The 25,682-nt window shown below is 39.5% G+C and overlaps 1 protein-coding gene and 1 pseudogene across 2 annotated transcripts in view; one reads left to right on the top strand and one right to left on the bottom strand.

Moving 5' to 3' along the window:
• Nucleotides 1-25,682, top strand: part of RAD51B (RAD51 paralog B) — a 747,597-nt gene that overhangs the window by 214,860 nt on the left and 507,055 nt on the right. The window lies entirely within an intron of this gene.
• Nucleotides 3,669-6,788, bottom strand: LOC142426066 (large ribosomal subunit protein uL11-like; annotated as a pseudogene).

Raw genomic sequence — 25,682 nt, 5'->3', positions numbered from 1 at the left:
GGTCTTCTAGGACTTGGTACCTGATCCTGTTGACACCTCGTGATCGCACAGGCTGGTGCTCTTCTTCCATGTGGGCTGTTGCTTCCCTGCGAGATGGACACTTGTTTAAGCTCACATTTTGGTTTTGTTCTTTATTGTTTCTATTGGGTTTAACAGTTTATGATGCACAGAAGGAGTGGACGCATTGATATAATAACTGATGCAAGGCTTTACAGGGGATGTAGGGTGGAAGGGGGTAATTGGGGAGGGTGAGGGGATTTCGGGAGTAAACAGTAAAGGCAGGAGGGAGGGAGCACTAGAACTGAATGTGATTACACAGCTCATTTTAAAGGTGATGTAGTCATTGGGGGGGGGAGATAGAATGTTCAGAAACTGATAGTGGTAATGATTGTATAATTTTCTTGATATGATTGAGTTATATGATGTGGATTATGTGCCAATAAAACTGAAAAAAAGAAAGAAAAATCAGAACATATGTGCAGGAGAAAAGAGAATTAACTCGTTGGCAATGGAGTTGTGTGTGTGTGTACGTGCGTGGTGGTGGGTTTATTCATGAATGGCAATGTAGAAACATGGGTCTGTTTTGCTTTTTGCCTGTGTGCATGCAATCTGTGCTCTAGCCAGCAGGCATTTTGGGAAGGGTGGGTCCCATGAGTTCTGAGTCTATAACTTTTTTTAGTATGGAAATAATTGTGACATTATTGAGGATGTGTGTACCTTAAGTTTTGGATCACAGATAATATAAGTAACCATTTTAAGAATAGCTTCTGTTTTAGACATCTTATTTCCCAGTGTCTTACATAGTAGGGTCAAAATAACATATATTAACCCCCCTTTCCTTTTGAAAGTGAGGGAAGGTTATTTAATTCTGTATTTAAAAAAAATCATTTTATTGGGGCTCATACAACTCCTATCACAATCTATACATATGTCAGTTGTGTAAAGCACACCTATACAGTTGTTGCCCTCATCATTCTCAAAACATTCGCTTTCTGCTTGGGCTCCTGGTAATTCCGTATTTTAGGTTTGCTGGATAGTATTTCCTGTCAAAAATCTATTAACCTTACAAAAAACAACAACAAAAACAATCCACCTGAGAATCATATAAGTAAAAAGTATCTTCATTTAGTTTTTACAAGTGGCGTTTTATAGAGGCTAATCTATTCTTCACATCAGCATTTGACGTTAAAATCCAGAAACAGCATTATCACGAGGAAGTATATGAAGTAACAATTTGAAACTCCCTCTGTATTTATTGCTGCGCTACAGTGGACGTAGGAGATGGTGGTTGAGGCTGCAGTGTAATGTCGGACAGGGGAGATGAGCCACGATTGGAAGTGCTCACGCACGCATGTCACGCACGCACGCACGCACACACGCACTGCCATTGAGCCGATGCTGGTCGAGGGGTAGTGACTCCAGGGCTGATGATTTTGCTGTTTCCTACCACTGAAGGAAGAAGAACCTGGAGGATTACTTAGGGTGTAAAATTATTCCATTTTTGATAGAAATGAATTCTGTGCTTGAGTCTGGAAGCAGAAACATTCCCCCTTCTCTCCTTACATATGGCAGAGGCACAGCTGACAGCTGACAGCCCTGTGTCTTCCTCCTGTGGAACATGTAAAACACCGTGTCTCAGGGGAAGAGATATGTTTCGGAGGAATGGTTTGTTCACCGTGTAGCCTTTTTAGAACATTGCTTTGAAGAAACTGCTAAGGCCATGTACAAATGTGAATTTTCAGCATCAAATGGGGTTGTTTATTGGGAATATTCCATGAATCAGATAAAATTATAGTGAGGTCCAGTTTTAGCTCTTTAGGTGAACAATTTTTTTCTACTAGGATGGTGTTTATAATAAGTGTACTTTTAAAAAAGTTAAAAAATAATATGCATCTGTTTTGCTAGCCAAACGCACTCCTGTGAGGTTCTTCAATAAGTATTGAAGAGAAGGTGAATGGTCTAGTGGCTAGAACTTTCGAATGGGTCATGCTGCTGTGTTTAAACCAGGCTTCTTGGATCTCAATTTCTTTGTCTAAATGGTGGCAATTTCTTCCAAGTACAGGTTTATGTTTTTTCCCCCATTCTGATATTTCCAATGCTTACATAATGAGAAGGCATTTCACATTTTATGTCCTTGACAGGAGACTTAATATGTCACATTTCTAGACAAATAAGGTTTCTACATAGGAATAAGCTTCTTAAAAGTCTAGTTCTGTTTGTTCTTTGAATATTAAAATTTTTTATCTTTTTGAACCAGAAGGCAAAAGAAGGCAACTTTCAGAGAAGAAAATGGAAAAAGTTGAAAGGAAATAAGAGGTGTTCTCTCATTGTTGAGGGAGTCTAGGGCCAACGTGTGGAAACGGAAGGAGAAGACAACGTTCCTTTATTTCCTCCATACAACAGGAGCAGACCCCTCTACCTGTCTCTCTTCTGTGCAAAATCGTGTTCATTATTAGATATTACCAAATTATGACTGGAACAAAATAATTGCATGGTGTGGAAAAAATTGAAAATGAAAAAAAAATTAAAAAGGAGAGAGTGTAACCACTTCTACCACCACCACCCAGTGAGAGTGACGCTAACGTTTCTAGCGTGTCTCCTTCCGATCTTTCCCATGTAATTGAACATGATTGAATTGTGCTGAATAAACACTTTCTTGGTCTGCAGTTGTTTTTGTTGACCACTATTTTTTTGCTCTCATTTTGAGTAATTATAATGTACCAGGCACTGTGTTAAACATTCTGCAAATATTATTTCCTCTCATTAGCACTATGAGTTTAGGCATTACTGTGCCTGAGCTTGTGTTTCAGGGACTGTGAATCTATAAATCAGTCTGCTTTTTGGCAAACCTTTTTATTGTGATTTGGATGGAAGTTTACAGAGCAACGTGGTTTTCCTTTCAACAATTCTTATGCACATTTTGAATCGTGATGTTGACCTCAATCCCCACAATGTAATAGCACTTTTGCCTCTTCCTCCCAGTTGACCATTTTTTGGTCATCTTTCTTTTCTTTCCCTTTCTGTCTTCTGACCTTTAAACCTGGGCAAATGCTGCCCTTTGATCTCTTAAGGTTGTTTGTTCCAGGGAGTGTGCACCACCTTGAAGGTGCACATCGTAGACCTATTGTTTGACTAAGAATTGAACCATGGACGTGGCTTTAAAAAGTGACTAAGTACCATACTTCCTTCTTGGGGCTTCTGCCAGTCTTTATCAGACCAGTAAGGCTGGCCCTTAAAATTTTTTTTTTATTACTAAAAGATCGTTTTTTGGGGGGCTCTTACAGCTCTTATAACAATCCATACATCAATTGTATCAAGCACATTTACACATATATTGCCATCGTCATTTCCAAAACATCTACTTTCTATTGAGCTCTGGGTATCAGCTCCTCCTGCCCCCACTCTTGTGACCCCTTCATAAATTATTATTATTTTCATATCTTACACTGACAACTGTCTTCCCTTCCCCATGGTTTCTGTTGTCTGTCCCTCTGGGGTGGGTGGTAATGTGTTGATCCTTGGGATCTGTTCCCTCTTCCTCTCCTCCTCTTCCCACCTTCCCCCTACTCTCCTGACATCTCTACTCCCATTCCTGTTCATTCTGTGTGCCCTGGGCTTTTTGTTGTGGTTGTTATTAAATATTCCTCTATTGTTTTCCTTTGTAGTTCTTAACTTGCTGGGCATTCCACTGCACCACTGTTGATGTCATCTATGACATGATGAGGGTGGTGCCCATCAACATTGCAGCCCACAGACTGGGCAGTCCCCAGGATCTCTTTAATAGTTCCAGAGAGTTCTCTGGCCAAAGATCAGTGTCGCATCTGACGGGCAATGCCGACGATCTTGTTGAAAATGATGTTCCCACTGTGCTTCATGTGTTTCTGCTGCTTTCTGATGGGGGTGGTTCCTTGGGGGCTTGGACGATGAGGGCAGAGGCAGAAAGCACTCCTTCAATCTGGGCTTGTCTGTTCTGAATTGTCAGTTTCATAGTAATCCTTAAACCCTTCCAGTCACTGGCTTCCTTGGCCGTGTCATCACCAACCTTCTTGGGAGACAAACCCAGGGCCCGATCTTGGTGGCCAGTGCAGACGTGGCACCGACTTCCCCACTGGTGTACCTCAAGTACACTACTTTGTTCTTGTTGGGTGAGTTGGCCCAGGCGGCTGGTGTCGGATGAAGCCAGATGAGGGACCGAACCCCGCTCCGAGCCAAGCACTGAAAGCTTGTGTATCTGACCTCTTCCCTGTACTTGTGCACATGCTCCAATCTAGACCACAGTGAAAGGCAGGGCTGGGTTCACGATAGTCGAGGATGAGGAAGCCTCAAGGAACCAGAGGAATATTGTGTGTTTTATCAGTGCTGTGCTGTTCCCTGGTTGACCCATCCCTTCCTTGTGACCCTTATGTGAGGGGATGTCCCCTTGTCTACAGATGGGTTTTGGGTCTCTCTTCCCTCATTCTCAACAATATGTTTTTTTTTTGTTTGATTTGGGTCTCCTGGTGCCTGTTGCCCAATCCTGTGGACACCTCATGATCACACAGGCTGGTGTGCTTCTTCCATGTGGGCTTCTCAGCTAGATGGCCACTTGTTTAACTTCAAGCCTTTAAGGCCCCAGACGCTATATCTTTTGATAGCTGGGCACCATCTGCTTTGTTCACCACATTTGCTTATGCACCCAGTTTTATGATTGAGTTTTGTTCCACATTTTTTCCACTCTCTCTTGGATCACCTATCATGATTTCTTGCAGAATGATCAGCAGTGGTAGTTAGGAGTCATATAGTTCTTCTGTTCTCAGGTGTCATTCTTATGATCCATTAGTTCTTTGGATTAATTCTTTTCCAAGCATACTTAATTTTCTTCATTCTTTCCTCCAGACTGAGAGAGACCAATAGCCATACCTTAGAAGGCCATTCCAATACTTTTATGATCCTAGTTGCTATTACCGAAGTAGGATGTAGAACACTGTCTTTGAGAACTACGCTATGCCCAGTGATCTTGATGTCTCCCAAGACTATGGTCTTGAGCCCTAGGTCTATCAACTCTGATTTTGAAGCTTGCTATTAATGCTGAGGTGACATAATATCTCATGTTCTCTCGGATGACTAATGATCTGCAGCATTTCTTCATGGGTTGGTTGGCTATCCAAATGCCTTCTTTGGTAAAATGTCTGTTTATGTCCTCAGCATTGGATTGTTTTTGTTACTGAGGTGTTAAAGTTTTCTATTTAGAGATTAGCCCTGTGTTTGATATGTTATTGCCCCAAATTTTTCCCCAGTAAGTTATCTTTTTACTCTTTTGATGTGTCTATTCTTTAGGAGATGTCAGTCATTTAGTTTGTCTTCTGCTGTTTGTCTATTTTTAGTTATGTTTGATAGTATGTTTGACCGTGTGTTAGAGCTTCTAAGTTTGCTGGTTTTTCCTTTGATTCTCTTCTTTGTTTTAGGTGTTGCATTTAGGTATTTGATCCATATGAATTAGTTTTTATATATGGTGAAAAACATGGATCTTGTTTCATTTTTTTCCACAATGGATAGCTAGCTTTGCCAGTACATTTTTTAAGGAAACTATATTTTTCTTATTTAATATATCTCAACCCTTTGTCAAAGATTAGCTATCCACAAGTAGATGGACTGACTTCTGGGTTCTCAAATGTGCTTCGTTGGTCTATGTGTCCACCATTCTACCAAGACCAGGCTGTTTCAACTGCCATGACTATACAGTAGGTTTTGAGATTGTGGAGTGTGAGGTTTCCTACTTTGTTCTTCTTATTAGTGCTTTGCTTATCCAGGATCTCTTTCCTTCCCAAATAATGTTGGTGATTAGTTTTCCACCTCTTTTTTATAGATTGCTTTGCGTAGTGTTGAAAATTTCACAATGTTAAATGTTCCTATCTATGAGCATGGTGTATTCTTCAACTTATGTAGGCCTCTTGATTTCCTTTAGTAGCGTTTTATAATTATTTTGTTCTATGGGTGTTTCATTTCTCTGGTTATATTTATTCCTAAGTATTTAATCTTCTAGTTGGCTATTGTATTATATTGTTTTCTTGATTTTCTTTTCAGAGTTCTCTTTTTTAGCGTAGAAGAAATTGTTAGTCTACATTGGCAAGTGGCCTTCATTGTAGAATAAAGAAAGCTAGACATTTCTACATATGCTTTCTTTCTGTTTCTTTTCTTCCGTATAAAAGGTTAAAAAATTAAAGTTTCACTAAGAGGGAATAAAGAGTAGCCTGTCCTCTTTAAATAATTAAATATTTTTAGCTGAAACCTTATCTGAAGTGTTTAGTGTGTCAACAACTTCTAAACTGTGAAGACATCTTATCAGAAGAATGGCTGCTATGAAAATGATATGAACATATTTGTTTGATGTTACTCCGCCAACATCTAGATGAAATTACAAGGGAGTAACTGAATTTTACAACATTTAGATAGCTGCAGAGTGAGTAATCAAAACATTCTTTAGGTGTTTAATAAGAGGATAAGATCAATCTTTTTAGAACTTGTATGATAGAACTGATCCAGGAATCAGTAACCTGGATGTTTTGTGAGCTGTGCAGATGTTCCCAGTGGCAGGCAGTGTTTTCCTGCAAGAGTGCCGGGCCGTGGAGAGCAGGTAGAGCTCACCCCAAAGCTTGCCGCAGCACGCCCAGCTCCTCCGCAAGCAGCCCAGACTTCTCAGTGTTTCCTTCTGCCAGCCACTCCTGCCTCTTTCCTTCCCTTTCTAGATTACAGAACTCATGATTCGTCAGGTGCAGGTGATTGGAATCTCCTAGAGTAGTGCTCTTCATGTAGCTGTGGGGCTGCTACTAAGAATTTGCTTTTATTTCTTTTCAAACAATTTTTCAGAATGTCTTGAGTTTGCCTGCTTGTATTTATTATAAGCCGCATAAACTCCTACAGGGTAGAACTGCCCCTGTGGGTATCCGAGACTATTTCTTTCTGGGAATAGAGAGCCTATCATTCTCCTTTGGAGAGGCTTGTGGTTTTCGAACTCATAACCAACTCGTAACCACTATGCCACCAGGACTCCTTAAGAGCAACATAGGCCTCCGTAATTTCAGCAGCCTCCTAAGAAGCCCTCCCTTGCTTCCTCCCTCACTATGCACTCTGTTACATTCCATCTCCAGCTTTATCTTTTGAAAACATTTCTCTCATATCATTCCTCTACTCAAGAATGACTTGAGCCTCAATTCTAAATTTCTCTGTTTGTCCTTTGAGGCCATGTCTAATCTGACCACACCCTGACCGGGCACTTGTATTTCCTGCTATAATAAGAAGCTTCCTTTGCAGTCCTCTGGTGTATACTTCAACCGGTATACCTTTGATAGTATTTTTATAGGTCTAGAAAATTCTCTTTTTAATTTATTCAGATGTTTCTTATCCTCAAGCCCCATGTTTTTTCTATATATCAGTCTCCATAGACCTTTCCTTTAATGTACTTCCCTTATAGACACATGTAGTGGTAAAAAGGCATGGGAATGTGTCTGGTCTCCATTCACTTCACAAGGAGAAAGAATCAGACCCATCAGCATCAGCTGTCCAAGGTTGATTCCTATGAGGCAGCGGTCAGACATGCCTCCAGACTCCTACTTTCTACCAGTTCTGATGCCAATCATCCCTTCTAGGCACCCTATTACTTCTCCCAGGTCTGGTAATTTAACACGGTGGCCACAACAAACGCAGACAGGACTCACAAGTATGGGAATTATTAGAAGAGCTAGAAGGTTACAAATAAGGATTTAAAAGTGCTTAGCATACCATTCTATTCAGGACAGCCTCTTCTCAGAAGGTGTACCTTTCTCTCTTCCTTGGCATCTGTCTTGTTTAGGTAATATTACAGTGCTCTTTAATGCTGCCAACACATGCCCAAAGGGCTTACCACTTTAGGATATACCTCAGTCTGGAGGCGTTCAGCTCTAGATCCCCAAGTAAGTGCCTGGGGGCACCCCACTCCGCAGGCAAGCACCCTCCCCAAAGGCACTCAGCTTTGCTTGCTCCTTGGGCCAGGAAATCCACTGCTCTGTCTGGCCTGTTGGTTCTCCTGCTACCCCTGCCATTCCTGTGATACTTCTCTAGTGTCCAAGCGTTCTGTTTTGGGATTGAGGACATACGCCAGAATCTCGGTCGTAAGGGCACATTCCACTCCTAAGTCTCCTTTCTTGATGGTAGTCAAATCCCCTACTGCTGTCCTGAAATGGTTTACTTTATACCCAAGCAGTATGGCAACATTGACCACTCACCACCTTAGAAGTCCATGGTTTTACAATCACACTCTGTTAACTATCACTCACCACCGAATCATAATTCTGTCAGCATCTTCCTCCACCCTATCTTACCTAGATCTACCAGTTAAAGAGGAAATATGCTGGTGTTTCAAGGATTAGAAAAGCCATATTAAATAATGCACTTGGAGACATCGGGCAGTGTAAGACATGACAAAATAATAATTTATAAATTATCAAGGGTTTCTGAGGGATGCGGGAGCAGGGAGGGAGGGGAAAATGAGGAGCTGATACCAAGGACTCAAGTAGAAAGCAAATGCTTAGTGAATGATGATGGCCACAAATGTACAAATGTGCTTGAAACAATGGATGTATGTATGGATTGTGATAAGAGTTGTACAAGCCCCTAATAAAATGATTAAATTAAAATAAATAATGCACTCGACCACACATGTTTTTATGTAAGTTATTTCACCCCAACTAGATATAAATTTTTCATATCAGAACCTCTGGTGAAGAGTAGTTTAATGCTCTTTCGTTTTTCTTCATTATCATGGGAAAGCATGCACCATTAAAAAAATGTATTCTTCTTCGATCCACCTCCTCCACTGTCTTTCCAAGAAAATGGTCATCATTGAACATTATCCCTCTAGCATCCATCATATGTATTTTCTTTTATTTCTGTCAGTTTCATAAGTATACTAACATGCCCTGTATGTATTATTTTTTAGTCTATAAAAGAGAACTTTTAAATATAGTGTATAATATATTAACATGAAAAATTGAAAATTATAATATAGAGAAATAAAAAGTACTTGATATCCCATCACTAGGAGAATTCCACCATAATTATTTTTATGACTGTGTTTTCAGGAATCTATCATCACACACATACATACCCTGGCACACGTGAGACCATGCTATGCTTCTTTTTTTTTATTGTGGTGAACTATATCCAAATATGCTACGGAGATATTATGATTTTTGGTTCAAGACTGCCACAATAAAGTGAATATTGCAATAAAGTGAGTCACACACATTTTTTGGGTTTTTTTCCTAGTGCATGTAAAAGTTGTTTACACTATGCTGTAGTTTCTTAAGTGTACAATGGTATGATGAAAAAATCTGAAATGGGAGAAATTACGAGAAATACCCAAATGTGTCACAGTGACATGAAGTGAGAACCCGCTGTTGGAAAATGGCACCAAGAGGCTGCTCGATGCAGCTGCCACAGCCTTCAGTTTGCAAAAATAGCCATGTCCGTGCAGTGTGGGCAAGGGCAGCACAGTACAATGAGATGAGCTGCGTAGAACAAAACACTGGCTATTTCAATCATATTCGATGTGCCATTAATTATGTTCACCATCTTGTACAAGCATTGTCTGTTTCCATATTATCGGTTTCTATATTTTCTCATCCCCCAAAACCGAAACTCAGTATCTCTTAAACAATAACTCTCTTCCATTTTCCACCCGCTCCGGTAGTAGCTAATACACTTTGGTCTTTAAGTGTTTACCTATTCCCGATATTCCATAGACATGGAATCATACAATATTTCTCCTTTATGACTTATTTTGTCAAGGTCACTCTATGCCACAGGGTCTGTAGGTTTCGTTGCTCTTTATGTCTGAGTAGTATTCCATTGTATGGCTATGCCATACTTTCTTTAGCCTTTCACCAGTTGATAGCCATGGCTGTTTCTGAGTTGACTGTGAGGACTGCATCACTGGAGGACAAGCGTTTATTTGTGTTCCTTTCAAGTCTTTTGGGCACATGAGGAGAGGACTTGAGAAGTCATGTGGTCATTCTATGTTGGCCCCTTTGAAGAATAACACAGAATCACACTCATGTGTTGCATTTATTTTGTCTGCCTTTTTATCTCCTTTAATCTGGAACAATTTCTTAGTTACCCCTCCCTTTTTTAATGACATTCCTCTTTTGGTGAAAATATGTTTGTTATTTTGTAAAATGCTCTGCATTTTGGTTTTATCTAATGATTCCTTAAAACTAGATCCGGGTCATATCATTTTGAGCAGGAACAGCACAGTCATAGTCCCCGAGCCCACACTGACGAGTGCAGTGCAGCAACGCTTCCTTCCCGCTGTCTGTCCTTCTTCTCTCCTTCCGTGTTTCTAGCTCCTACACTGACAGTGAGAAATGTGACGCCTAGTTCTTCAATATAGGTTCTTCTTGACTTAAGCCTGGACACACAGAAAGTTCTCTTAGAATTACTAACTCATATCTGAACAAACAAACAAAATAAACATCCTACTAATTAGTATTCAAGATTCAGAATGCTTTTTATGTTTTAACCTGAGAGTATCTAGTATAATTATTGTTTCAGAAATTACTTGGGTTCTTAAATTAAGAACTTGGGTGATAATTGTACAATTCTTCTGAATATGATTAAGTATTCAGATGGATAGTTTTTGAATTATATGCCAATAAAACTGTTAAATGATTATTGGGGTTGTATTTATCCTTTCTGCAATTAAACTAAAGGCCCCTAATATTTTTAGTTGCCTATTTTATTTATATTTCCTGCGTTTTCATTTGTGTGAGAGCTTCAAAAAATTCATGGGAAAATTTCATTTTCTCTTACTTCAGTTTTTCCATGAACTTTTTGAAGCCCCTCATATATACACAAGACACACCTTTGAGTTGATTCTGACTCATAACAACCCTGTAGGGCTGAGTTGAACTGCCCCTGTGGGTTTCCAAGACTAACTTTTCATGGGAATAGAAAGCCTCATGTTTCTCCCAAGAAGCTGCTGGCTTTGAGTTAGTAGCTCAATTCATAACCCACTATGCTATCAGGATATACATATATGTACACACACATATACATATATGCACATGTGTATTTAGTGTTTGTATATCTATATCTCTATATTAAGTAATATTTTGTAGTTGTATGCTTGTTTGTTTTTGTTTACAATATTTTCAGAGTGTTGTAAAGGTCATTTCTTATACTGAAAATGAACACATGGGCAGACTCTGATGTCCAGTTTCAAAAATGATACCAATGATTCATACCTACTTCCTTATGTTCATGCCCCTTTGTCATTCACACTCCAACAATCTACCAATACAATAGTTTACAATACAATCCCCCTCCAATACAATATTTATGTCTATCTGCGCACACAAAGACAATATGTATTATATATATATAATCTATCACGGAGCACTGGTGGTGTAGTGGTTATGTATTGGATTGTGATCCATATGATTGACAGTTTGAAACCACCAGCAGCTCCTTTGGAAAAGACTGTGCTTTCTACCCCCATAAACATCAGTTCCAGTCTCAGAAACACACGGTCACTGTGAGTCAGCATTGACTCGATGGCAGTGAGATAGTGTATCTCTCTCTCTTTTTCATAGATCTATCCAAGGAGCCTTGGTGCACAGTGGTTACGCGTTGGACTGCTGATCAAACGTTTGGTGGTTCAAACACCCTAGTGACTGTGCTAGAAAATATACCTGGTGGTCTTCTGTGAAGATTGCAACATTGGCCATTTATTGGCAGTTACAGGTGCGGGCTGCTCAGCTTTAATGCCGGGTCTCTCAGAAGGTCTCAGTGAGTTGTTGGCTGGTTCTTCAGCCTCCGGATGCGTGACACTGGGGCTGGATGGTCTTCTTCTCCGGATGCGTGACACTGGGGCTGGATGGTCTTCTTCTAAGGTGGCTCACCCAGGTGGCTGACAAATTGGCGCATGCTATATTTCTGTTAGCCTTGGAAGACCTCCACCTGCATTTCTACCATATTTGTTGGTCATCTAGATCTACTCTGATTCATCATGTGAGGGGGAATCTACAGCGGCACGCACATAAGGAAGTAGGATTCCTTGGCATCATTTTGGAAGCTGAATATCAGTCTGCCCATATGTTCATTTTCAATATAAGAAATGACCTTTCCAACACCCTGAAATATTGCTAAAGTGACTCTTAATGTGATATATTATCCTTTCGTGTCAGTAATAACTTGTTCTTTTCCTCCCCTGGGTGTTATTTTTTTCCAGGTTTAGTGCTGGAACACAGTGTTATTTGCGGAAGAAATATTTATTGGTTTGGGTGGAGTAGGCTCAAAGCCATGATGGCTCCAAAATAACGGAGTTGAATCAAATTTGTTTAAACATTTTATTTTATGACATAAGAAGTGATTACTGATGGAACGCTTTTAAAGTGAAAATGTAACATTTGCTTTCAAAAAAGTACTTTGTGTGTGTGTCACCTATTTTTATGTTATGTACTGATTATAGTTCCTATTAATGATGTTTGAATTTCTTACCATAATCATTAGAACTGTCTTTGATGCTTTCTAGAATGTGCTGTATATGATGTAAACTTTGATAAATGTGCTTTGAAATGACATTGGTTGTTTTATTTTAAAGTATAGTTGCAAACCATAATGAAGTTAAGTTGTATAGAATTGTCTAAAGTTTTATTGCATGTTAATTTAGAAATAGGGAATAAGATTTGAAGAGACAATTATATTAGAGACAGGTAGGTCTTAGAATTTTAATTTAATACACAAAAGACATCAAGGTATATTAATCAACATTTGGAAAATAGCATGGAATTTGAAAATATTTTATATTTCCATAACAAAATTCAGTTTCATGGAGGCACATACAGTTTTCTTACTGTTAACTAGAAAAAAAGTGCTACTTAATTTTTTCCTCTTTCTCTTAATTTATTATCATAGAATCTAATATGATAGAAAAGTAGAAATAAGCAAACAAATAAAACCAAGTAAGTGATTCAAATTTAAATCTGCCACCTGTCAACATAAGTTTTCTGTGTCACCCAAACCAAGTCACCAATGTCGTTAAGTCAATTTCGATTTATAGGACCTGCAGGGCAGAGGAGAACTTGGTTTCCAAACGGGGATCCTTATGGAAATAGCCTGTCCACATCTTCTTCTCAAGGAGCAGCTGGTGGGTTTGAACTTTAGTGGCTTTCAATTAGCAGCTAAGTGCTTTAACTGCTGAGCCACCGGGGCTCCTTGGAGTATTTACAGGTCCCTGTAATAATTTACGCTTCAAGTTATATTTTCCTTTTATATTTGTATAAGCACTTTTAATTGCTGGTGAAAGAATGTGTGAAAAATTGGCAGAGGACTGGAAGAAGGTTTGTTCATATCTCATACTATGCTATATAATCTTCAGTTTCATCTATATTATATCTCAGAAAAGACTTTCTGTGGATAAATGCTTGGCTTGACTAGAATAATGAGGAGTCTGGTCTATGAGTTATTTTTTAGTATTTTGTATCTTACCTTTTGTTCACTGTCTCGAGGCAGCCATTATTGATGGACCCGTAGCTAACAATGCTGTAGCTGTCTTTTTAATTTGTATTTAATTATTGGTGCACATGTGTGAGATTGTCTGCGAGTCAAATTCTTAAAAATAAAATTGATAATCAAGAAACATCATCCCTGGTGACAAAGAGGTTATGCATTTGGCTGCTAACTGCAAGGTCAGCACTTCAAAAGACGAGGCTTTCTAGTTCCATAAAGAGTTAACAGTCTCAGGATCCCAGAGGCAAGTTCTTACAGTCTTATAGGGTAGCCATGAGTTGAAATCAACTTGATGGCCGTGAGTTTTTAATCAGAAACATGTACATGTTTATGAATTTATTTTTCTGATGCATTGAACCACTTTTACGAGTACTTACTAACTGAAACTATGTGTAAAGATAAGATCTTGTAGAATAGACATGAAGTACAACACGTAGTGGAAAATAGTTTGTTTTATCTCAGACAAAATCATTGGTAATCCCTCCAATTTTCCACCCTTCTTATCTTTTTTATGCTTCCTCTTGGTTACTCATGGCCAGTATCTTCCGCCAGAGAACTCAGAGCCCAGAGTCAATGTCTGGTTCATGCTTTCCTGTTGGGCTCTCCATCAGCTGACCCTGGTCCCAGTTTGATTCCACCTCTGCACTCAGTGCTTTCTTTCTGGTTGCCATTGCCACTGTCATATCTCGAGCCCTCTTAATGACTCTTCAACTATTACGAAGTTAATGAACTCCTGCGTTTTAACTTCTCCCTGCTGCAGCTCTTTCTTCTTGATGCTGTAGTGATCTTCGCAAGATCTAATTATGTCCCTTCCTTTATATCCTATCCAAGCCTAGACTTTTAATGTTGTCTTTGAAGACACCGTGATTTGGCGTGGCTTTACCTTTTGCTTCCAAAATTACTTCTCACTGTGCTCTTCTGTGCCTCTCTTCCCATGCACAGGTAACTGGAGCCACGCTGAACTTGAACTTGGTCTTCTGTTTCCTGGCTTCATCCCTTGATCTCACTGTTAGTTGGACTTGCCCATCATTTTCTCCTCTGTATTGCTCCTGTTTAAAACCCTACCGAGTCTTTAAAGTCTTAAGTCACATGCCACCTCTTCTATGATGCCTGATTTTCTACCCAAAAGGTTAGCAGTTCGGAACCACCAGCCACGTTGTGAGAGAAAGACAGAGTTTTCTCCTCCCGCAAACATTTAGTCTTTGAAACTTACCTGAGCAGTTTTATCCTGTTCTATAGGGCCTCAATAAGTAGACATCGACTGGATAGCAGTGGAGGGTTTGTTTGTGGCTGTATATTTTAGGTGCTTACATTTTGTTTCCCTCAATAGGTTACAAGCACCTTGCGACCAGGGACAATATCACACTCATACGCACACTTCTTTAGCCCATACATAGCATATCTATTTTAGTCATGTTTTTGTTGTATGTTGACGGTTGCATTTTCTTCCTCTCTGAGTTATTGCTTGAAAAGATCTGAGATTTGTGTGCACACGGAAGAAAACCTGAATGAAAATTGACATCCCTTTCACAATCAGTGCCCCAAAGGCAAGGCAGTGGCGGGCAGAGCACAGTCTGGGAGAACTCGCAGGTCTAGACAGGCGTCCTACGTCTTAGCTTTGGCTCGATAAAACCTGGACTGTGTTCTTTTGTCTTTAATATGAAGGAATTCAACTAGGTTCGTTTTTCTTTGCCTGTTTTCTATCACAGGATATATGGCATGCTGATTGTGGAACATGTTCCTATCAGCATGCTTAGATTTTCATAGAAGACAAAATAATTAGAATGCTTTGATTTAATTTTGATTTTATAATTGTCACAACAATTCCTAGTATACTGGTAATGAGCACACTCCAGAAATTTGTTGTTGTTCTTAGCTGCTGTCCTTCGAGTTGGTCTGCCTCGAGGGACATTGTCTGCTCCTGAGCCATCCTCACAATCATTGTATGCTGAGTCCGTCACTTTGGCCCATGTGTCAAGCTAGCCTTTCCCCTTTAAGCAAGATGTCATTTTGTAGCGACTGGTCTCTGCTGAGAACATGTCCAACGTGCATGAGACGTCTCATCCTCCTCCCTTCTCAGGAGCCTTCTGGTTGTTCTTTTCCAAAACAGATTTGTTTGTTGCTCATAAAGTCCACAGCACTTTCCAACATTCTTTGCCAGCAGTATAGTCCAAATGCATCAATTCTTCTGCAGTATTTCTTTCTCATTCCTCTACTTTTACATGCACATGAAGGGATTGAAGATGCCACAGCTTGGGACAGGTGCACCTCAGGCTTCAAAGTGATAGGGTTAAAGCAAAATCAAAGACAAATGAAATGTAAAGAAAACCCATATCTCTACAATTGGACTAATAGACAATATCATGAGAAACATAGAAAAGACTGAAGTTATCGAGGATTTCATTTTACTTGGTTTCACAATCGCTATAGACTACAACAGAGAAAAGACAGGCCGAGGAGCTGCTTAAGCGTCTCTCTTGTTTCTCAGTGGGCCGTAACTGAGAATGCCCATGGGTTGAAGTGAGGTTATTAAAAAAGATAACTTTAAATCCAAGTCATGTGACAACATTTGCAGCATTTTAGTTATTTGTGGGAATAAATTGCATCTCACAATTGATTTGGGCATTCTATGTTATCACATAGTTAAAAACTGCTGGACAAGAACAGCTTCAAATTCCCTTCCAACTTCCCAATTCTGCTTTCTAAAGAATGGTTGGGAATCAGATTAGGGTGAGAGGACCTTGAACTTTTTCAGCAGTTCTTTGTGACGTGGATTTGCGACAGAATAAAAGCAGGAGGAAACAAGCTTTCAGTTTAAGTAATTGAACATCTCATCAGCAATTTCTGTTGAGGGCTAAAATGTCTAAGTTTAAAACAAAAAAGATTGTATATGAAGATCCTTTTCACTAGTTGTATTTTAATGACTTAAGTCCCATTAGCATCACCCACTCTTCTGCTATCCGTCCCCCTGGGAGTGGGGCCATAGGTCCATTACTGTGATCTGCAGAGTTACTCTGTGTCCGAATGGGAGCGGTGGGTACTTCCACCAGCAGTGAATGAGAATTCTAGGTGTACCACATTCTCATCAACACTTAGCATTGTCAATCTTTAAACTTATTTATTCTAGTGTATGTGAACTTGTAGCTGGTGTGTTGAAAGTCCTTTTGTGTGTTCATAATTTAAATGTTAAAATAATTTAAAATTATGTTAGTTTTAGCGAAAGTATACAAAGCAAAATTCTAGTGGGAGGGAAGTGGTATTTCCTTGTGGTTTCAATTGCGTCTTTCTGGTAGCTGAAAGTGTTGGTCATCTTTACATGTGTTTGTTGGCTATCTGAATATTCTTGTTGCTAAAAACTCTATTCAAGTCCTTTGCCCATTGTAGGTAAATTATTTATCTTCTTTGGCATTTCATGTGTTCTTGGTACAGCATGCTATGTGATGATCAAAATCGTCTGAGAAACTTGGTGTTCCATTGATTTGCATAATACCTGTAAAGAGTATTTTGAGTACATCAGTTCAAGGTCTTGTTGTTAGGTGTCATCCAATCAGTTCTGACTCACAGCGCCCTCTGCAGCAGACTGAAACACTGCCCAGTCCTGCGCCACCCTCACAGCCAAGGTGCGGAGCCCATTATTGCAGCCACAGTGCCAATCTTGTCCAGGGTCTTCCTCTTTTTTCACTTCCCCTCTGCTTTACCAAGCATGATGTCCTTCTCCAGGGACTGGTCTCTCCTGATAACATGTGTGTGAGATCAAGCGTCACCATCCACGCTTCTCAGGAGCATTCTGACTGTACTTCTTCTAAGACCGATTTATTTTCGCCTGGCAGTTCCCAGTACTTTCAATATTCATCACTAGTATATAATTCAAACAATTGATTCTTCGTCAGTTTTCCTTAGTCAGTGTCCAGCTTTCACATGCATATGCATATGGCACTTTAGTCCCAAAAAGGAACATCCTTTCTTTTCAACAGTTTAAAGAGGTCTTGTGCAGCAGATTTACCCTATGCAATACGTCACTTGGTCTCTTGACTGCTGCTTCCACAGCGTTCATTGTGGATGCCAGCAAGATGAAATCATGGGTGACTCGATCTTTCCTCAGATTATCATGTTACCGAGTGGGCTGGTCGTGAGGGTTTTTGTTTTCTCTCTTTAGAGACCTTGTAAATGACATTTGACCACAATATGTAGCATCTAATTCTGTCTGACCTCTGATAGGCTCCAGAAAGCAGATGGTACCACAGTATTATTTCCCTCTTCATTATCAGCTGTAGTGAATAATATAACTAGAAATCTAAGTAAATATTTTAGAATTACAATGAGTCTTCCTGTCTTAATGAAATAGAAATCATGTAGTTGTTTTTTATTTTATTGCTGCTACCTGAATATTTAGCTAAAGTATGCTATAATTATAAAAGGCAAAAAGACAAATGCTTTTTAAAGTGTGCATTTTTCTCCCTGTAAACCACATTAGACTGTCACTATTCTATTTTAACACTAGTTTTACTGGTTTTCACCTGCCCTAGTGACGTAGTGGTTACGCATGGTACTGCTCACCGCGAGATTCAGCAGTTCGAAACCACCAGAAGCTCTGTGGAAGACCTCTCACTTAGAGAGTCACAGTTCAGGAAACCCACAAGGCAGTTGCACCCTGTCCCAGAGAGCTGCTATGAATTGGGATTCACTGGATGGCAGTGGGTTTGGTTTATATTCCTAAAAGATTTAAGATGTTTTATATCATATGGTTTTTTGTTTCTTTCTATTCTTCTTCTTCTCTCAGGAACATTGGTGGCACATGGTTATGCACTTGATTTCTAACCAAAAGGCCACTGGTTTCTCCTTAGGAGAAAAGTGGGCCAGGCTGCCTCTGTAAAGATTTAGGGAGCAGTTTTACATTATAATGCAGCGTTGCTGTGAGTCAGAAAGAACTTGAAGGTATGGGGATGTGTTATCGTTGGAGCTGCATCTCTTTCACCTGAACAAAACCGTTCTTTATGTGCTGAAGAAAAGCTGAGGGCAGTAGGAGACCGTAGGCCAGAGATCTGACCTTGGTGTTTTTTATAAACCTAGACTTTTCTTGCACGTAGTTACTTTTTTCTGCTTTGTGTCTTGGTTTTCCTATTTACAAGATGACTGAAACTGCTGCTTCCCATTTACTTCAACTTAAGAATGAATGAGCTCGTGTTTCTTCTCCAGATGTATCAGCTTAATCTTATTTGTATATTGTCTGTCCCTGCTTCTGATTCCATAATGTCCAATTGTCTATATATTTTCCATTCTTTTATTTACATTTCTTCCCATCTCTCTGGGATTTCTCAAAATCAAAGCATGTTAACTACATTCCATAATGCACTTGAGTACCCAGCATGCCTTCAGATATGGGCAAATGTTTGATTAGCTGCATTTACTTTTGAGTGTCTCTATCAAAGCCCAAACCCAAGCCATTGAAGGGGATGTAGGCAGAGACGTGGTCACAATCTAAAGTGCAGCTTCAAGGTGAGTATTCTGGATTTTTCTGAAATCCTCTCTGCTCTGCTCGATAGCTTTCTTTTCTTTTAACCTGTGTATTCAACTATGAAGCATTCTCCTCGCCGAGGCTTGGGTTTGGTCAGTACAGGATTTTCTTCAAGGACATTGACTGACACCTATAATTTCTTATCTGAAGAACTGATAGTTTATAATAATCCTCAACATATGTGTACAAAGTCTAATACTGGTTGAAGAAAAACAGCTGCTTAGTTCATATCTGGTGTTACCATCAATTACAGGTAAACTAATAAGTGGTTAAATTTCCACATAAGAAAAAAGAAGTTCTTGAAACTCAGAAGCAAACCATTCACTGATGAAATTCCACTGGAGATCAGAGCCATAGAAACACTTAATCATTTCTAGGGCTGTGCAGAGCACCTGGACCTAATCTGATCTGTGAGTCCAATGAAAACCTACCCAATTGGAGACTGAACATTCTGTCCTGGGAGCATAGTGAAGTCCTGCAAGGACAGCAGTATCTATCAATCCACCAGCCGGTCCTCAGGAGAAAGATGTGGCTTTCTGCTCTGGTTAAAAGTCATAGCATATTCTACTCCTGTAAAGAAGTATAACCTTGGAAACCCAAAGGGGCAGTTCTAGCCTGTCCTAGAATGTCTATGAACTGGAATTGACTCTGACAGTGAGGATTTTTTTTTAAAGTTCTATAGCACAGCTTGGAGAAATTATCTTGTGCTGAAAGATTTTAGTCAGAAGGTAACAATTATCCCTATCATCTAATATACAGCTCCTGTGGAATTATTTAATTTTGTCCTATAATGAGATGCCTATAGAATGGTAATTGTTTATTACTATTTATCTGAGCACTAAAGAGTGCTCTCCAAAGATCATAGGTTTGGGCTGGCATAGCTCCTGTAGCTCCTACTGATTTCCTCCCCCCTCCTTTTTCTGTAAAAAGTGGCAAAAGAGTCAAATGCTCCTTGAGCCTCCTGCTAGGAAGTGCAAGTGGGACTGTGGCCCCTGCTTAGAGGAGACTGCTCACCTTTCTGTTAGCTGTGGCAGCAGGGTATGTGTCGAGGTCATCTATCCACATCATTAAATCTAAGAGGTGCTTTTTTTGTTTTGTTTGTTTTTGGAAAGAGAGGCCCAGGGCAGGGCTCATTTTATGGCATGTACAGTTGGAATCACTTGTGTCCAAAACTTATTTCAGTGTGTATCTGTATGGCCTCATGTATCTGTCAAAACACATTGAATGATAAAGAAAAATGAGTTTAATTAGTTTATTTTACCATTAAGCTGAGGCTTATGGTGACATTGAGTGAGGGTTCTCATGGGAATCGTAGTCTTTTGGGTGATAGTGGGGCGCCAAAGATGGGCAAATGAATGAGGTTGTAAACATCTTTTTCCTTGTTCATAATTAGGGACAATGATTTCTATTAGTAGTCACCAACCTTTGTAGCATCTTATTTTTTAATTTCTAGGACAATATTGTCTTAGGAAGAAAGATATTGCAACTGGACATCTTCTTACAGAAGGGTAAGAGGTGATGAGCTAGTCAGGGTGCAGGGTAGCAACGATGAAACATACAACTTTCCTCTAGTTCTTAAATGCTTCCTCCCCCCCATTATCATGATCCCAATTCTACCTTACAAATCCAGCTAGACCAGAGGATGTACACTGGTACAGATAGGAACTGGAAACACAGGGAGTCCAGGAGAGATTAAGCCCCTCAAAACCAATAATGAGAGTAGTGATACCAGGAGGGTAAGGATAAGGTGGGGGAGAAAGAGGGAACTGATCACAATGATCTACATATAACCCCCTCCCTGGGGGGGCTAACAACAGAAAAGTGGGTGGAGGGAGACATCGGACAGTGTAAGACATGGAAAAATAATAATTTATAAATTGCCAAGGGCTCGTGAGGGAGGGTGGGGAAGGGAAGGGCAAAAAATGAGGAGCTGATACCAGGGTTTCAAGTAGAAAGCAAATGTTTCGGGAATGATGATGGCAACAAATGTACAATGTGCTTGACATGATGGATGTATGTATGGAGCGTGATAAGAGTTGTACGAGCTCCCAATACAATTATTTATTTAAAAAACTGTTGTAGAGGTTTTTTTTAAATATTGTTTGGAGCTTTGACTAGTATAATTTAATGGACACACGTATTGGCCCAGATATTAAAAGAACTTGCAAACATATACAGTGAAGAATAATTCTTTTTTTCCTAATGAATCAATTGTGAAACATTTTGGCAAATAAGATTGGACTTTTAAAAATTATATTTGTTTTCAATAAGAAATAATCTGACTTGGTTAAGAATTGCAGAGATAACAGTAATGTATGGGAATCGATCTTTAGCTAACTCAGGTTTCAAGTCATTCTACCTGCTTCCTTGAAGGCAACTCGGACTCCTAGTTGTCTGGTTTCCTTCCATGCATGTTTTATTCACAGAGGCAATATATAAATGTGTATGTGTATATCTGTCATTTACTATCTTGTTGAAAATGTCACTAACACATCTTAGAAATCATTTAATGTTGGGACTTCAAAGGGTTCCTTGTTCTTTCTTGTGGTCTCATGTTATCTATGTAGGGATTGATTGTGCTTATGTGTGTATGTATGTGTGTGTGTGTGTGTGTATTTTTAAGTAAGCCACTTATTGTAAGCCATCAAGTCTGTTCTAACTCATAAACTCAGTGACCTATAGTAGTTGAAATGCCTCATAGGATTTCTTAAGCTCTAATTTTTTTGGGAGAAGATGGCCAAGCCTTTTTACCCTGCACATCAGTTGGTGGGTTTGAGCCACCAACCTCTGGGTTATCAGCCAAGTGCTTAACCATTGAGCTATCACAGCTCCAATCAAGCCCTTACTGATGGGCATTTAAGTTATTGCTAATTTGTTACTTTCATTAATGAAATGGCTAATGATTCAGTTTTTATTTGACTTCTGAGTTCATGTTCTAGCTTCTGAGAGGGTATAGATATAAAGTGCTATGGTGGCACTGTGGGTTAAGCATGAGGCAGACTGCTTCTGTAAAATGTACAGCCTTAGAAACCAAAAGGGATAGTTCTACTCTATCGCACAGGCTTGCTTCAGAGTGAAATGGACAGTTAGGGCTTGTTTTGTTATTGCAGATGTAAGTACCAAGAACTGAGAGCTGCTCTGCATATCTCTTGTCTTGTCATAGCCTTTTGTGTCCATGTGTACACTGCTGAGCGGTCTTAGTCTCTTTCCTTAAAGCACTCACCCAAGGCAAAACTTATTTATAGGAGTTCTTATGTTGTCAAGGGCAGGATCACATCTTATTGGCAACCTAGAGTCCCAATTACTAGCCTCTGACTTTGGTGACTGTGACATACTCTATGTTTCAGGTAGAAAAGATAACCCTTGGTCAGTGAATGAAAACTGTATCACTGATAAAGTCGGGATCAGAAAATGGGAACTCTTCAAGAACGTAGGATTAGCGGAACCTACCACTAGATAATCAAAACAATATTACTCATCAATTTCAATTTTTAATCTATTATTGTAGCCTGCTTTAATTCTGTTCAGGACACAGCTGGTACATTGGGTGATCAAAACCTGTTAAGGTAGTTTTCAGATGTAGTAATCAGACAACCAAGTCATGGAATAAGTTTGAGGACCCATGGCGGCATCCTCTACATCTGCAAGATAACACATGGAGTTCTCAATGGAATACTGTCACAGCAAGCGATGGAGGTTTTGCTATTCAATCTCTGACTCTTTTAGCAAAATCTTCATTTACCTTGAGGTTTTTTAATGTATTAAATCATAACTGCTGGTCTCTTTTGCCTGTTCTGATTTTGGGCAGATAAGATCATTCCATAAAAATGTATTATTGTTTTTAGGTGACATAGGGTTTGTGTGACTCACCGTGAACTTATGTACATTTAACAAGATGAAACACTACCTGGTTCTTCTCCATCTTCACAATCATTAATTTGTTTATACACATTGTTGCTGTCACTTTATTACTGTATCTTGCTGAGGTTTTTTTTATTGTTGCTGACCCTTTACCAGCATGATGTCCTTTTGGGGGGACTGGGACCTCCTGATAAAATATTCAACGTATGTGAAACTATGTCTTACCTTTTTCATTTCAAAGAAACATTCTGCCTATACACTTTCTTTTTTTCTTTAAATCGTTTTATTAGGGGCTCATACAACTCTTATCACAATCCATACATACATCAATTGTGTACAGCACATCTGTACAGTCATTGCCCTCATCATTCTCAAAACATTTGCTCTGCACTTATGTCCTTGTCATCAGGTCCTCATTTTTCTCCTCCCTCCCCACTCCCCACTCCCTTATGAACCCTTGATAATTTATAAATTATTATTTTGTTATATCCTGCCCTGTCTGACGTCTCCCTTCACCCACTTTTCTGTTGTCTGTGCCCCAGAGAGGAAGTCACATGTAGCTCCTTGTAATCGGTTCCCTCTTTCCAACCCACTCTCCGTCTACCCTCCCAGTATCACCCCTCACACAGCTGTCCTGAAGGGATCATCTTCCCTGGATTCCGTGTTCTGGCAGTCTACGGCGTATTCAGTTTTATTTGCCAACACCATAACTCAAGACATCAGTTCTTCTTTGGTCTTCCTTATTTATTGTTTAGTTATCACATGCACAGAAGGCAACTGGAAATTACCAGGGTTTGGGTCAGGCATCTCTTAGTCCTAAAAGTGTCACCTTTGCTTTTTAACATTTTAAAGAATTTTTATGCAGCAGATTTGCCTAATGCAATATATTCTTTGATTTCTTGACTTATATTTCCATAGTTGTGGATCCAAATAAAATGAAATCCTTGACAGCTTCAATATTTCTGCATTTGTTGTAATATTGCTCTTTGTCCAGGTGTAAGAACTTTGAAAAATGTTGAAATGTAATTCATCTTGAATTACACTTCATGTGTTATTCATTTGATTATCATTAGTAAGTGCCTAGAGTTCTCGTCACTTTTAGCCAGCAAGGTGTGTCATCTGCAGATTATCGATGGTTCGTGAGTCTTCCTCTAATTTTGATGCTGTCTTTTTCATATATTCTAGTTTCTTGGATTGTTTGCTCAGCACATATATTGAAAAAATCTGGTGACAGGCTCCTGATGCACATCTTTCCTGATTTTGAATAAGACAATATTCCCTGGTTTTGGTCAAAAAACTGTGTTGCTATCTGTCTACAGATTCCAAACAAACACAATTAAGTGTTCTGGAATTCCTGCTCTTTTCAATGCTGCTCATAATTTGTTATGATCTACACAATGAAATACCTTTGTATAGTCAATAAAACAAAGGTCGACATCTTTCTGGTATTTTCTGCCTTCATTGAAGAGTAGCTTGATCTTAGCAACGATCCTCCATGCACTCTTATAAATCTGGCATGAATTTCTAGCAGTTCTCTGTTGATAAATTGCTACCACCAATTTTGAATCACCTTCGGCAAAATGTTACTTTTGTTTGATACTGTTTGGAGCCCTAGTGGAATAGTGATTACAGGTTGTGCTGCTGACTTCAAAGTCAGCCTTTCCCAAACACTAGCCACTCCATCGGAGAAAGAGAAGGTTTTCTACTCCTGTTAAGAGTTCATCTCCCAAACCCTCAGGGCCATTTCTATCCTGTCCTACAGAGTTGAAACCAACTCAATAACAGCGAATGAGTGATGATACTCTTGGGTGACACCTTCAGTTTCCTCCTCACTAGGAATAGTTGATAGTGCCTAGCTTGCACAAGGGTTGTGAAGATTAGGGGCCATAGCAGCATGTTACTAGTGATCCATAAACAGCAGCTGGTATTTTTTGAGCATGGAGGTGACACAGTTAATGCCCTCAGTGCTCACTGAAAGATTAGAGTCTTGAGTCCACCCACAAGTGGAAGAAAGTCATGGCGAAAAGCCAGCCATTGCAAACCCTACTGAGCACGTTCTATTCCGACACATGTGTAGCCACCGTATGCTGGAACCAGCTTGATGGCAACTAACTTGTTTTCTAAAATAGTATTTTAATTAGTTAGACAATTTCAGAGTAGTGAGTAGGCTCTGAGTTTATGCTCAGAATTCTGAAAAAAATTCACGGATCTCATGTCTCCATGAATCTAAAAGAGATGAATGGCGATATCCCCCTTGGTCTAAATGTTGGTAGGGACAAAGGCCTTGTGATAGTCTTAGACCCACTAATATAATTAATATAATATAATCTTTTACTGGCTATATATTATTATAATAATAAGGAAGGAAAAAAGAAGTAAAATAGAAAGGATTAAGTTATATGGAAGTAAACCAATTCACTTTGAATCATTGCCATTTTAATAAAAATATGTGTTAAATTTTTCTTTCTTTCTTCCTTTTTTTATTAAACCAAGGTAGCCTATTTGTCATTTCTACCTCTTTGTTTCCTCTTTTCCTCCTTTCTGCCGCCCACCCCCTCCCCCCCATGACTTTACTCTGTTTCTTCATATTATTGGGAGTTTTCCGTGTTGTAGCATTTGCTGGTGTCACGCAAGAAAAGCTGTCAAGGGTGAGTGAGAGAGGGAGGGAGAAAGAGAAGGAGGGAGAGAGAGGGAGGAAATGCTCACTAGAATAATTGTGTTGGTGTTTTGCTCTATGTGAGTGGAGCTTCAGATGTCTGTTTGGCTCTGGCTCAGTTGTTCT

This window comes from Tenrec ecaudatus, chromosome 14 (assembly GCF_050624435.1).
Source record: "Tenrec ecaudatus isolate mTenEca1 chromosome 14, mTenEca1.hap1, whole genome shotgun sequence".
Lineage (NCBI taxonomy): Eukaryota > Metazoa > Chordata > Mammalia > Afrosoricida > Tenrecidae > Tenrec > Tenrec ecaudatus.
The sequence above is the reverse complement of the archived record's forward strand: the minus strand, read 5'-3'. Positions and strand labels throughout refer to the sequence as shown.